This window comes from Cydia amplana, chromosome 5 (genome assembly GCF_948474715.1).
Source record: "Cydia amplana chromosome 5, ilCydAmpl1.1, whole genome shotgun sequence".
NCBI classification, from domain to species: Eukaryota; Metazoa; Arthropoda; class Insecta; order Lepidoptera; family Tortricidae; genus Cydia; species Cydia amplana.
In genome coordinates, this window is record NC_086073.1 from 8,169,846 (window position 1) to 8,183,625 (window position 13,780).

Consider the following 13,780-nt stretch of genomic DNA (forward strand, 5'->3'; position numbering starts at 1 on the left):
TCTACAGGTCCTTAGGCTAATTAAACTGGTCGCAACTCTCAACTGATTCTCACGTGAAATTATGTGAGAAGGTTCAATGATTAAATAGTTTTTTTATCGATTCAGTAGGTAGGTAAGTACTTGGATTTTTTTCAAAAGGGCGGCGCACCGCGCGCCGTACATCATTCAAAGGGCTTTTAACTGTCATAAAATGTATGTTTGGTTATTTTAAATACTAAAACCATAAGAGTGACTCAGGTGACTGAACGTAAATAGGGTATGGCAATTTACGAGTTAAACGATTTATCCACATGTAAAAATCGAAAAGAATTTGACTAATAATGTCATCTTTCCTTCACCCTTCTTTGCAGAAAGTGTTCAGCAAAAATGTAGATGTAGAGACAGCAATCGCTTTACTTGTACATACCTTAGCGTGTCTGTATTTTATTAGAACTTCCTACAGGAAAAGTAGGCTTAACAACAATCTGGAAATTAATCTAGATAGTCATTAGTCTAATGACAAGAGATAATGTCGTTAAGTTTGAAATTGGTGTATTTTAACAAGGAATTTTATTTTGTTTTTAATCTTAGATCTTTTTTGGTCTCGATGGAACATCCCGTGTCTGCCGTATCCATAACTGCTCTTCGCATTTTCATGATATTCTTCGTTCATCAAATTGCGACCTATGGCAGAAAAAATGGGTCATTAGACTTATTAGTAAAATGGTAAAAGAAGTAGGTAAATAAGTAGGTACCTATTCACTAGTTAAAAGTGGTGAAATAAACACTACACAATCACAAATAAATGCGGGTATTTATCCAGATGTTTTTCCGAAGACGATGAGGAAAGGGAGTAAACAGTTTTCACTCATCATTTGTTAAACAAAGGCATTGTTTTTTTTTACAATCGTCATCATTATCGGCCATTTATCGCCCACTGCTGAGCATCGCGAGGACGGTGTCCGTTTTGAGTGAGAAGAAACAAGCTCGTTTAAAAAGCCATTTTAGTGTGTTACATTGCCCAATTTATGATTTATAAATTGGGTCATGTAACACACTAAAATGATTTTTTAATCTATAAAGATAGGGTAAAGGCACCAGTAGTCAGCCTTATAACGACTTTTTTAAGTTTGAACGTTCGGCATTTCTACAGGATTAGTCGGATAATTAAACAAATGACATGGTTAGATCAATTGTTTATCATAGTTTTAAAACAAAATATTTAAAAAAACAACAATCCTCTTTATAATATCTCTAATTAAGTTTAAACAAAAAGTGGCACTTTTCTCCAGTAGTCAGCCTCCAAAATCCAGTAAGCAGCCTATGTGTACCCAGTACTCAGCCTATATAAACAATTCATAATAATTAGATCAAAATCACTAATATTTATATCAAAATCAACGATATTATAATATTTATTTTTTCTTTATAATTTTTGTTATCGTTATTGTAGTTAGTTGTAGCTTTTAATTTTAGTTTAATTTTTTTTGCATATATCAAAATCAACGATGTTATAATATCTATTTTATATTTATAATTTTAGTTATTGTTATTGTAGTTAGTTGTAGTTTTCACACCAGAGACAGCAACGGAGTTGAAGCAGTCGCCGTGGCCGAATCGGCCGTGGAGTCATTATTATTATGACACGAAAGTTGTTGGCCATAGGTACTTAATTATCTAACACTATTTTTGCAAACTAAGAATCGCAATATTTATTGTGTAATAATTAATCCGTCAAAAATTAACGAGGTAAATCAGGTAATATATAATTATGTTCCTAGTAGGTATTCGGTAAAAAATAATTAATCGAGTCTATGCAGATCTAATTATCATTAATAAACAAAGTCATATACCGACCAGAAAAAAGCAAAAAGATAGTTATGTATAGTTAACGACAAAAATATGTATACACTTTTGAACCTTATTTCAATGAGATAGGGTTTAAAAATGTGGACATATTTTTGGCAGCGACGTACCAAGCAAGGTCAATGGCTGAGTACTGGATCCGCGAAACCCAGTGCTCAGCCGCATTAAAACGTTATTTCAAATACGGCTGACTACTGGGTTTTACTTTAAATTGACTAGGGCATGCCTAACTAAATTTGAAAATGTAAATTTAACGGTCCTAACGGTCGCATTGGCTCGAAAATAATAAAATAAACGAATAACCTAAATGTCAGCCGTGGGGGGCTGGGCACTGGATTCTTTGAAAAAAAGTGTTATCCAGTGGCCAGCCCCCTCAATTTATAAGTGAAATATTGATATTTTCATTCAAATATAATGCAATTTAATAGATAAACTAATAAATAAACCAATCATTAACAAAAATAATAACTTTTAACATTAAAACATAGTTTTTCTTGCCTGTTAAGAGAACACCACTTGCATTAAAAAATATGGCGGACATGACACTATTGCACTCGTCGACAAACAGCACCTGTATGAACGAGTATATTTCTTCCCCCCGTTCCCTCACCGCACCTGTCGTGTGACGTATTAACCAATAAGGAATCAAAGCTCCTATTTGACTACTCGCGATTTGTTTAAACAAATATACCAGATATTTATGACCAATAATCTTTAATAGAAAAAAACCGACTTCTCTAACTACTAGCCTAACCCGACTTAACGGAGCTTATACTTTATTTGGTAATATGTATACATTTTATGGTAATCATAGTGGTTTTTAGGGTTTCGTACCCAAAGGGTAAAAACGGGGCCCTATTACTAAGACTCCGCTGTCCGTCCGTCCGTCTGTCCGTCCGTCCGTCTGTCACCAGGCTGTATCTCACGAACCGTGATAGCTAGACAGTTGAAATTTTCACAGATGATGTCTTTCTGTTGCCGCTATAACAACAAATACTAAAAACAGAATAAAATAAAGATTTAAGTGGGGCTCCCATACAACAAACGTGATTTTTGACCGAAGTTAAGCAACGTCAGGCGGGGTCAGTACTTGGATGGGTGACCGTTTTTTTGCTTGTTTGTTGTTGATGGTGCGGAACCCTCCACTTGGCCGGTTTTTTTTAGTTTAGGTATCATAGTGGTTTTCCGGGTCAAGGTCCGGGTCCGGGTCCGGATCCGAGTCCGGGTCCGAGTCCGAGTACGGGTCCGAGTCCGGAGTCCGGGGCCCAGTCCAAGTCAAAATCGAAATTCAAAATCACAAAACGTGTACTATGCGTCGTTGAAGAGTTCTGTTCTGATCATCATCAGCAGTTCAACTTCATCAAATGCCACAGTTTTTAATGTAAATGCTTGATTTTCTGATGAAAATATATAAAATTCTATACGTATGCCTTTAAGATTTGAGGAGTTCCCTCGATTCCTCATGGATCCCATGTTCAGGTCTTGAGATTGACATAAATGTGCCTAAAAACTTAACTTGCTTAACAAACATAACGAAGAGGACAAATCGTCAAACGTGTACTATGCGTCGTTGAAGAGTTCCGTTATGATCATCATCAGCAGTTCCACTCCATCAAATGCGACAGTTTTTAATGAAAATGCTCGATTTTCTGAAGAAAATACAAAAATCTCAATACGCATGCCTTTAAGATTGGAGGAGTTCCCTCGATTCCTCGTGGATCCCATCATCAGAACTCGAGCTTGACAAAAATGTGGCTTAAAAACTTAACTTGCAAAACAAACATAACGAAGAGGACAAGTCGCCTAACGTGAACTATGCGTCGTTGAAGAGTTCTGTTCTGATCATCATCAGCAGTTCCACTGCATCAAATGCGACAGTTTTTAATGAAAATGCTTAATTTTTTGATGAAAATACAAAAATCTCTATACGCATGCCTTTAAGATTTGAGGAGTTCCCTCGATTCCTCATGGATCCCATCATCAGAACTCTATCTTGACAAAAATGTGGATTAAAAACTTAACTTGCTTAACAAACATAACGAAGATGACAAATCGTCAAACGTGTACTATGCGTCGTTGAAGAGTTCCGTTCTGATCATCATCAGCAGTTCCACTTCATCAAATGTCACTTTTTGAATGTATATACTTGATTTGTTGATAAAAACACAAAAATCACTCTATGTATGCCTTTAAGATTTGAGGAGTTCCCTCGATTCCTCATGGATCCCATCATCAGAACTGGGTTTTGACAAAAATGGGACCAATCTGTATGCATATACATACAATCAAAAAAAAATTTTCAAAATCGGTCCAGTAATGACGAAGATATGGAGTAACAAACATAAAAAAAAACACAACCGAATTGATAACCTCCTCCTTTTAGATTTGGAAGTCGGTTAATAAACGACTCAAAAGGCTGACCACTGGTACCTGGCTGGCCACTGGTGCTCTTACCCTAGAATAAACGCTTTTGAACGAGCTTTGTTTTCTTTCAATTAGCACAGCTGGCACGCTTTGAGAAATCAACCGTGTGGTTTGAGAGATTTATGAGATTAAGGTTCGAATCGAAATATTCACCTTTAGCTTTAATAGTCAAAATCTAAGAATGGAATAGTTATCGCATAATGCATGCATAATGTACGGAGTCGTACAGCGCCATCTCGTTTAGCTGTCAAACTTAAAGCACAATATGTGCTATTATCTACGAAAAGGGACCTTATTGCCGATGGCGCTTACGACATTGACATCGATAAGCAAAAAACGTAGTAGTTTAAAATTGGGGATTCTGGCACATGTTTAGTTGTTTTGATTCCCAATTTAGCAATTAAGTTTCTTTGAATACTGGAACAGTCAATGTTCAGATCAATTTATGTTATGTGACGCTGATGAACTGATCAGTCATGTTGTGTTAAAAAACTTAAATCGGATTTAAAAGTCCCTTTGTAGTTTTTTTATAAATAACTCTTAAACGGTGACCTGTAGCAAAAATGTTCTGATACATAAGTAATCTTCATAAAATTGTCTACATTAAATATTCTATACGCTTTTTCGCTAGGATCAATATTTAAAAAAATATTTAAGGGAGAAAGTTAATTATAATCAATTCTTAATATTTTTTGTAAATAACTCGTAAATGGTGGCCTGTAGCAAAAAATGTTCTGATACATAAGTAATCTACATTAAATTTTCTACATTAAATATTCTGTACACTTTTTCGCTGGGATCAATATTTAAAAAAATATTTAAGGGAGAAAGTTAATTATAATCAATTGTTAATATTTTTTGTTAATAACTCGTAAACTGTGGCCTGTAGAAAAAAATGTTCTGAAGCATAAGTAATCTACATGCAATTTTCTACATTAAATGTTCTATAAAAAATTGGGTAGGTTCAATGTTTAAAAAAATATTTAAGGGAGAAAGTTAATTAATGGGGAAGTTAGTGCACTGAGTTGTCCCTTTTGTCCCAGGCGATGCCGCTTGACACAATTGTTCCTTGGATCATACTTAATTAATCTGAAGTCTTAACCTGGATATTAACTTTTGCTTTCCCCCCAAAAAGGGAGAGGAGAAAAGTGGTTCCGGCGGTACACTGCGCTCTGTTTGATATAAAGCCGCAATCCGATGATTGATTGACATAATTGTTCTCCCAGAAGGAGGTTCGTGGGGTATTTGTCTTTGGTACGGTCGTATAGAGGGCGGCTGGGTGACCTCCAGAAAATTCCGACTTTTGGTCTACCGCTTCCGGTCAGAAAAATGTTTGACGGCCCGGCCAAACGGTCGGACCTAGGTGGGGGGTGCTCGAGCAAATGTCATAGAGGGACCCTGGCAGTTTTTGAGGCCGCCATTTTTTTTTTCAAAATGGCCGACTTTTTTATTTTAATTTTTTCAAGTTTGTCCTAGCGCGCTGAAATTTTGGTCACGGAAACTCGGGGTCCCCTAGATTCCTATGAAAAAATCTTTTTTTGAAAAATGTTTTAATTGCGGAAAAACTGGGCACTTTTATTTTGTATGGCAACTTTTAAACGGTGCGTGATAGGTGGGGGGTGCTCGACCAAATGTCATAGAGGGCCTCTAGGGAAATAAAACTGCATTGAAAAAAATCAAAATGGCCGACTTTTTTTTTTTAATTTTTTGAAGTTGGTCTGAGCGCGCCGAGATTTGGCATAGCAGGAGATAGAGACCTCTAAATTCCTACGAAGAAAATTATTTTTGGAAAAACCCAAGATGGCGGAAAAAATGGCAATTTTTATTTTGTATGGCAGCTTTTAAAGGGTGCGAGATGGGTGGGGTTGCTCGACCAAATGTCATAGAAGGCCTCGAGAGAAATGGAATTGCATATAAAAATTTTCAAAATGGCCGACTTTTTTTTTCAAGTTGGTCCGAGTGCGCTGAGATTTGGCATGCGGCTGACTGACGAACCAAGCAAAATCCTATACAAAAACTGTGTTAAGCGAGCCCGAAGGGCGAGCTCCAGGCTGGGAATCCGAAGGCCGACCCCGACGGAGGGCCAAAGGCCCGGAGCCTTCACACCGACTCCCAAGCGTGCAACCCCCAGTAATTTAAAGCGAGGCCGAAGGCCGAGCTGCGTGAATGCAGCGCTTCCAAGCGTTCTACCAAGTCAACTGTCTTGATAAGCGAGCGTCGGCGAAGCGCCGAAAAAAAGTCGGCCATTTTGAAAATTTTTGAATGCAATAGGCTACATGACTAATTTTCATTTATGGTATCAATCGATCGGGTTTGTTTTTAGGATCAAATGTCTATATGGGACCCATTGCATTAAAGTAACACAAAAGTCAGAAATTGTAGTCAAAGGCCGACAGTCGCACTTCACTCGCGAAACGCCCTATACAAAACGGCAAGGGACCGTGACGTCAAGGTCTCTGGGAGCCCATCTTGTAGTATGGAGTAGTATGGACAAAACAAGAAAATTGCGTTTTTGTCGGTGAAATATTGCGTTTATGTATATAGTTGCCATACAATATTTTTTTGGATAAAATGTAAGGAATCGAATGGTACCCTTACTTTTATCGTTTTTGGAAGTTAAAAAAAAACTTAAATTTTGAAACTTTCAGGTCCTGTATTTTTGTAATTTTTCAATATTTTATTTTAATATCCACATTATTGTCATAAATTGCTCGTTATTTTACTAGATTTTGTTATAAAATTCAACATGTGTCATCATCCCTATTCCATTACTCTCGAGGCCCTCTATGACATTTGGTCGAGCAACCCCACCCATCTCGCACCGTTTAAAAGCTGCCATACAAAATTAAAATTGCCATTTTTTCCGCCATCTTGGGTTTTTTCCAAAAATATTTTTTTTTATAGGAATCTAGAGGCCTCTATCTCTTGCCATGCCAAATCTCGGCGCGCTCAGACCAACTTCAAAAAATTAAAAAAAAAAGTCTGCCATTTTGATTTTTTTCAATGCAGTTTTATTTCCCTAGAGGCCCTCTATGACATTTGGTCGAGCACCCCCCACCTATCACGCACCGTTTAAAAGTTGCCGTACAAAATAAAAGTGCCCAGTTTTTCCGCAATTAAAACATTTTTCAAAAAAAGAATTTTTCATAGGAATCTAGGGGACCCCGAGTTTCCGTGACCAAAATTTCAGCGCGCTAGGACAAACTTGAAAAAATTAAAATAGAAAAGTCGGCCATTTTGAAAAAAAAATGGCGACGTCAAAAACTGCCAGGGTCCCTCTATGACATTTGGTTGAGCACCCCCCACCTAGGTCCGACCGTTTGGCCGGGCCGTCAAACATTTTTCTGACCGGAAGCGGTAGACCAAAAGTCGGAATTTTCTGGAGGTCACCCAGCCGCCCTCTATACGACCGTACCAAAGACTAATACCCCACGAACCTCCTTCTGGGAGAACAAGTATGTCAATCAATCATGGGATTGCGGCTTTATATCAAACAGAGCGCAGTGTACCGCCGGAACCACTTTTCTCCTCTCCCTTTTTGGGGGGGAAGTCAAAAATTAATATCCAGGTTAAGACTTCAGATCAATTAAGTATGATCCAAGGAACAATTGTGTCAAGCGGCATCGCCTGGGACAAAAGGGACAACTCAGTGCACTAACTTCCCATTAATTAACTTTCTCCCTTAAATATTTTTTAAATATTGAACCTACCCAATTTTTTTATAGAACATTTAATGTAGAAAATTGGATGTAGATTACTTATGTTTCAGAACATTTTTTGCTACAGGCCACCGTTTACGAGTTATTAACAAAAAATATTAACAATTGATTATAATTAACTTTCTCCCTTAAATTTTTTTTTAATATTGATCCCAGCGAAAAAGTGTACAGAATATTTAATGTACAAAATTTTATGTAGATTACTTATGTATTAGACCATTTTTTGCTACAGGCCACCATTTACGAGTTATTTACAAAAAATATTAACAATTGATTATAATTAACTTTCTCCCTTAAATATTTTTTTTAATATTGATCCTAGCGAAAATGCGTATAGAATATTTAATGTAGACAATTTTATGAAGATTACTTATGTATCAGAACATTTTTGCTACAGGTCACCGTTTAAGAGTTATTTATAAAAAAACTACAAAGGGACCTTTAAATCCGATTTAAGTTTTCTAACACAACATGACTGATCAGTTCATCAGCGTCACATAACATAAATTGACCTCCGCATTGGATAGACAGCAATATTGACTGTTCCAGCATTCAAAGAAACTTAATTGCTAAATTGGGAATCAAAACAACTAAACATGTGCCAGAATCCCCAATTTTAAACTACTACGTTTTTTGCTTATCGATGTCAGTGTCGTAAGCGCCATCGGCAATAAGGTCCCTTTTCGTAGATAATAGCACATATTGTCTTGGACTTTACACGTCTTACGCAACGTTTTGTCCAAATTAAGTTAAGATACAAAAACCGGCCAAGTGCGAGTCGAACTCGCGCACGGAGGGTTCCTCACCATCAACAAAAAATAGAGCAAAACAAGGAACAAAAAACAAGCAAAAAAAAACGGTCACCCATCCAAGTACTGACCCCGCCCGACTTTGCTTAACTTCGGTCAAAAATCACGTTTGTTGTATGGGAGCCCCACTTAAATCTTTATTTTATTCTGTTTTTAGTATTTGTTGTTATAGCGGCCACAGAAATACATCATCTGTGAAAATTTCAACTGTCTAGCTATCACGGTTCGTGAGATACAGCCTGGTGACAGACGGACGGACGGACGGACGGGCGGACGGACAGCGGAGTCTTAGTAATGTAATAGGGTCCCGTTTTTACCCTTTGGGTACGGAACCCTAAAAATAACAAGTGACATACAGTTTACAGAACATTACCCCAGTTCCATAATTTCCAAGGCCGCCAGAACTGCCAGATGGAGGAGTCTTCGTTCAAGTCAACTTCGGAGGAATTATCGGACGGCTCAATAACTGCTTCGAGATGTGCTCCCTTCTTTGGCGTAGATTCTTCAACTCCCCAAGAACAATTTAATATTAGGCCGAGTGAGCAATATAACACCAGTACCTAATCAGTAAAAATATATTCTATTAGGTATATTTATTTTTGTAAAACAAATTACAACTTTAAAATAAAAAAATTGGCCTAAGTCGTAGTCGCTCGGTAGGGTGCCCAGAAGGCTGGCCGCTTTGCCCCGCTGGATGGGTATGGTAGGTATAGTATGTACTTAGATACCTACGGATTTCGCAAAGCAAATTTTCTAGTGATTTTTTATTCTTAGCCTATCGTATTTACAACTACGATTTTTAACAAATCGTAGTTTATATGTAATCCGAATTTCCTTCGAGGAAACGGAAATGTATACCTACTGAGGTAGTAGATTGTTAAACAACGGTTAAAAGTGACCCACTGCATCTAAGACATTTTGGAGAAACTAAGGCTACAATCATTAAATTAATTAAAATTAAACTAGGTAATTATAGTAATTATGTTCAAAAAAAATTATTTGGCTTTCATACACAAGCGCAAACGTTCTTTAAAATTTCGGGTCATTCCATGTGATTTCAACAAATTTGAATTAAAAAGTGCGCCGCATGATTTTTGATTTGCATAAAAAAAATTGAGGATATATTTCATGGTGGCAGAAGTGCTGAACCACCACCAGTTTTTTTTTATCTTTTAATTTTCAAGTTTTGCCCATTCGAAGTTAGCAGTGGGGTCAAATTCTTGCTTGTACAAAATCAGACCTAACTTTTTTTCTATAAAAGGTAACGAAATAATTATTACTTTTTTTGATTAGGTAAGAAATGTGGATATTATACTGTATGACAAAATTTATCTGAATTAACTACAAAAAAAATGGTGACCACCCGAAGTGTATACCTAATTGGTCAATTATTGCAATTTTAAATTGGTTCTTGTGCCAACCCTGGTGCATATCAAATATTACTTTTTTCTGAAATATAAAGTACTTGCCGTGTTCATCTTGTAAAATAAACATAATTGTGTTAGATCAATTACTTCTAATAGAAAAATATAAGTGAAAATTGAGAAATTCGAAAAATGCTCATGTTTGACTCTAAAAAAATCCATGTGGAAGATAAAATAAAAATTTGATTTTAGTCAGCAAATATAGCAGATATCTTCGTTAATTAGATTTAGAAAAAAAAGTTTTGTTATTTTGCCTATTTTTTGAAATATGATTTTTTTAACATACTACTTTTTACAACTATCGATACAAAATGTTTTATGTTATAAATTAATAAAAATGGGACGGTAATTGGTCATACGGATATTATTTACGTTTTTTATGTTCAAATATTTTTTTTGACATGGCAATAATTTCATTTGTAAATTTAATGAGGGTAGAAATTCGACAATCCACTGTTACCTGACAAGGATTGTGAATCACTTGCGAATGTTTCTTAATTTAGCCGTGTAGTGAATAACCGACGCCTCCTGACTTGTTAACAAGCTTTATTTGCATGTTACATGGCTAAATTACGAACATAAGTAAACGGCCCAATAATCCTTATCGAAGTTCTATAGGAAATCGTATTTATCTAGGAGATAATGAAGTGGTGCAAACTCTTTGTAGTAAGTGCTTGTGTTATTAATAGTTGACTGTTCGTTATATATCACTGACAAGAAGAAGTATTTATTTGACAATTCAATTACTTCGACAATGGAGCCTTGTTCAATTGGAATATTTGGAGGGGAAGATTGTCATCAAACGACTTTTTCGAGGTCATCATGACTCAAAACAATAAATGAAATAAGTGAAACCGACAGAAGTCTTCTTATTAAACGTACAGGTATTACAATTATAAACACCATTTGTCAGTACCACGGCGTGGTTGAGGCGTCGGTTATTCACTACACGGCTAAATTAAGAATCTTCCACATGGATTTTTTTAGAGTCAAATATGAGCATTTTTCGAATTTCTCAATTTTCACTTATATTTTTCTATTAGATGTAATTGATCTAACACAATTATATTTATTTTACAAGATGAACACGGCAAGTACTTTATATTTCAGAAAAAAGTAATATTTGATATGCACCAGGGTTGGCACAAGAACCAATTTAAAATTGTAATAATTGACCAATTAGGTATACACTTCGGGTGGTCACCATTTTTTTTGTAGTTAATTCAGATAAATTTTGTCATACAGTATAATATCCACATTTCTTACCTAATCAAAAAAAGTAATAATTATTTCGTTACCTTTTATAGAAAAAAAGTTAGGTCTAATTTTGTACAAGCAGGAATTTAACCCCACTGTTAACTTCGAATGGGCAAACCTTGGAAATTAAAAGATAAAAAAAAAATCTGGTGGTGGTTCAGCACTTCTGCCACCATGAAGAATATCCTCAATTTTTTTTATTCAAATCAAAAATCATACGGCACACTCGATTTGTTGAAATCACCTGGAATGACCCCAACCTTTTGCTGCAGAGGGAAATATTTATTTTCAGATGAAAAAAAAATGGTATTGTACAGGCTTATAATAAGTATGACATAAAATATTGTGTATTTTTCTACGTCCTAGAAAGGATGTTGTTATTCCTCACCGCCAAAAGCACGATTCAGTTATTCAGAGGTAGTATTACGTGTTGGTGGTAAGACAATATGCTTGATCTAGTTCTTTCTTGGAGTCAACAACATTTTGTTAAGCGATACTGTATATTCCAGCAGCACTCTGATCAACAGTGCAGCAATCGTGGATAATTCATTTTGTATCAAAGCCACAGGACGATTTAATAGAAGAAAATTAAAGAGTTTTTGGTGAATGAAATATATACCTACTTAAGGCGCCGATGACAACGACGTTATAGACGTTATAGTTATAAAATACTAATAAAGTTAACTAATACCACTCATGTATGTAGTAGTTCGGATACACATTCCATAGGTATTTGATATTTTGTAATATTAGCTACTTTACGTAATGTTTGCCGAGTTTATTATTTATTTACATGAGTGATAATCCTGGTCATTCAATATCATAAAGATTAAGCATACCTAGGCAAATAGCTGTCAAACTCAAGTACATATCTAATTTATTATAGGTACTAATGCGTTTTGTAAACTGTACATATGCCAGAAGAGCTTTGCTTTTTTTTATCTAATATTCTCGATTCTTCGTCAGTCACATGTAAAAAGGGTTCCTTAATTACTTAGTACAGTCAGCATTACATATAGTTAGTAACGGCCAAAGTGCACAATACAGTGGCACGTTTGTTACTATAGGAATAAAGATGTGTCCGGGATATTTGGCCGCTTTAGCCATCATTAAGTCGTAAGTTATTGATTTGCATCACTATCTGTATAATGCTGACTGTGCAATATATAAAATAATATATTGCCGCATTAAAACATAACATTACATCATACATAAATAAATGCAATCTGTGAAAATAGACCAAATTGTCTTAAACTATCAAAAAAATAATAAATAAAATACCCTACCTATCTATATGGATGTATGTAGAAAAATTAAAACTTGTTCCATTTTCACAGTGCAATTTTCGTTCGCTTTGCTTAGGTATATACCTTTAAACACATCCTATATCGGTCAGCTACTAAGACAACTTAACTCGTCTATTATAACGCGTGAATGAGCTGAAAATTGAATTTTCTTCACTTTTATTACCTTGCATAATCTGGAACGGATGTTTCAATACCTAACATGCATTGGTATAATTATATACGATAAATGCAACTAGTGAATTTGTCAGTGAAGCAACGCGACAGTCATGATTACAGCGACCTATATATGTAAATCACTATTTATTACTTTGTGTGCAGTTTTAACGAGGTGGATTAAAGCTTACGTTATACAATTGATTGATGGCTTGTTATAATTTTCTTTCGAAATTAATGCATCGATTTCATGATGATTACACGCACGAACTAGTATGTAAGTAAGCACCTATTAGCGTTCACCATAAATCAGGTTCAGAATACGTACATCTACCAATTTTCACTTATTATCGCGTTATCTATTACACTTCCACTCTGCTTTAATGTAAAAGGTCTAAAATATAACGCAGTCAAACCATAGAGAAAATAATTTTTAAGAAAAATAATCTTTAATAGAAAAAAACCGACTTCTCTAACTACTAGCCTAACCCACTTAACGGTGCTTATACTTTATTTGGTAATATACATTTTATGGTAATCATAGTGGTTGATTTAGTTTAGGTATCATAGTGGTTTTCCGGGTCAAGGTCCGGGTCTGGGTCCGAGTCCGAGTACGGGTCCGAGTCCGGAGTCCGGGGCCCAATCCAAGTCAAAATCGAAATTGAAAATCACAAAACGTGTACTATGCGTCGTTGAAGAGTTCTGTTCTGATCATCATCAGCAGTTCCACTTCATCAAATGCCACAGTTTTTAATGTAAATGCTTGATTTTCTGATGAAAATATATAAAATTCTATACGGATGCCTTTAAGATTTGAGAAGTTCCCTCGATTCCTCATGGAT

The 13,780-nt window shown here is 35.7% G+C and overlaps 1 long non-coding RNA gene across 2 annotated transcripts; it reads right to left on the bottom strand.

Annotated features, from left to right (window-relative positions):
- Positions 1 to 514: 514 nt before the first annotated feature.
- Positions 515 to 13,274, bottom strand: LOC134648458 (uncharacterized). Of its 2 annotated transcripts, none has more exons than XR_010096891.1 (3): positions 12,849 to 13,274; positions 9,171 to 9,357; positions 515 to 663 (listed from the first exon to the last, which is right to left on the bottom strand). It is a non-coding gene; the product is annotated as an uncharacterized LOC134648458 (long non-coding RNA). The 2 variants fall into 2 exon arrangements; XR_010096890.1 differs by having other exon boundaries at positions 12,765 to 13,274.
- Positions 13,275 to 13,780: the final 506 nt, after the last annotated feature.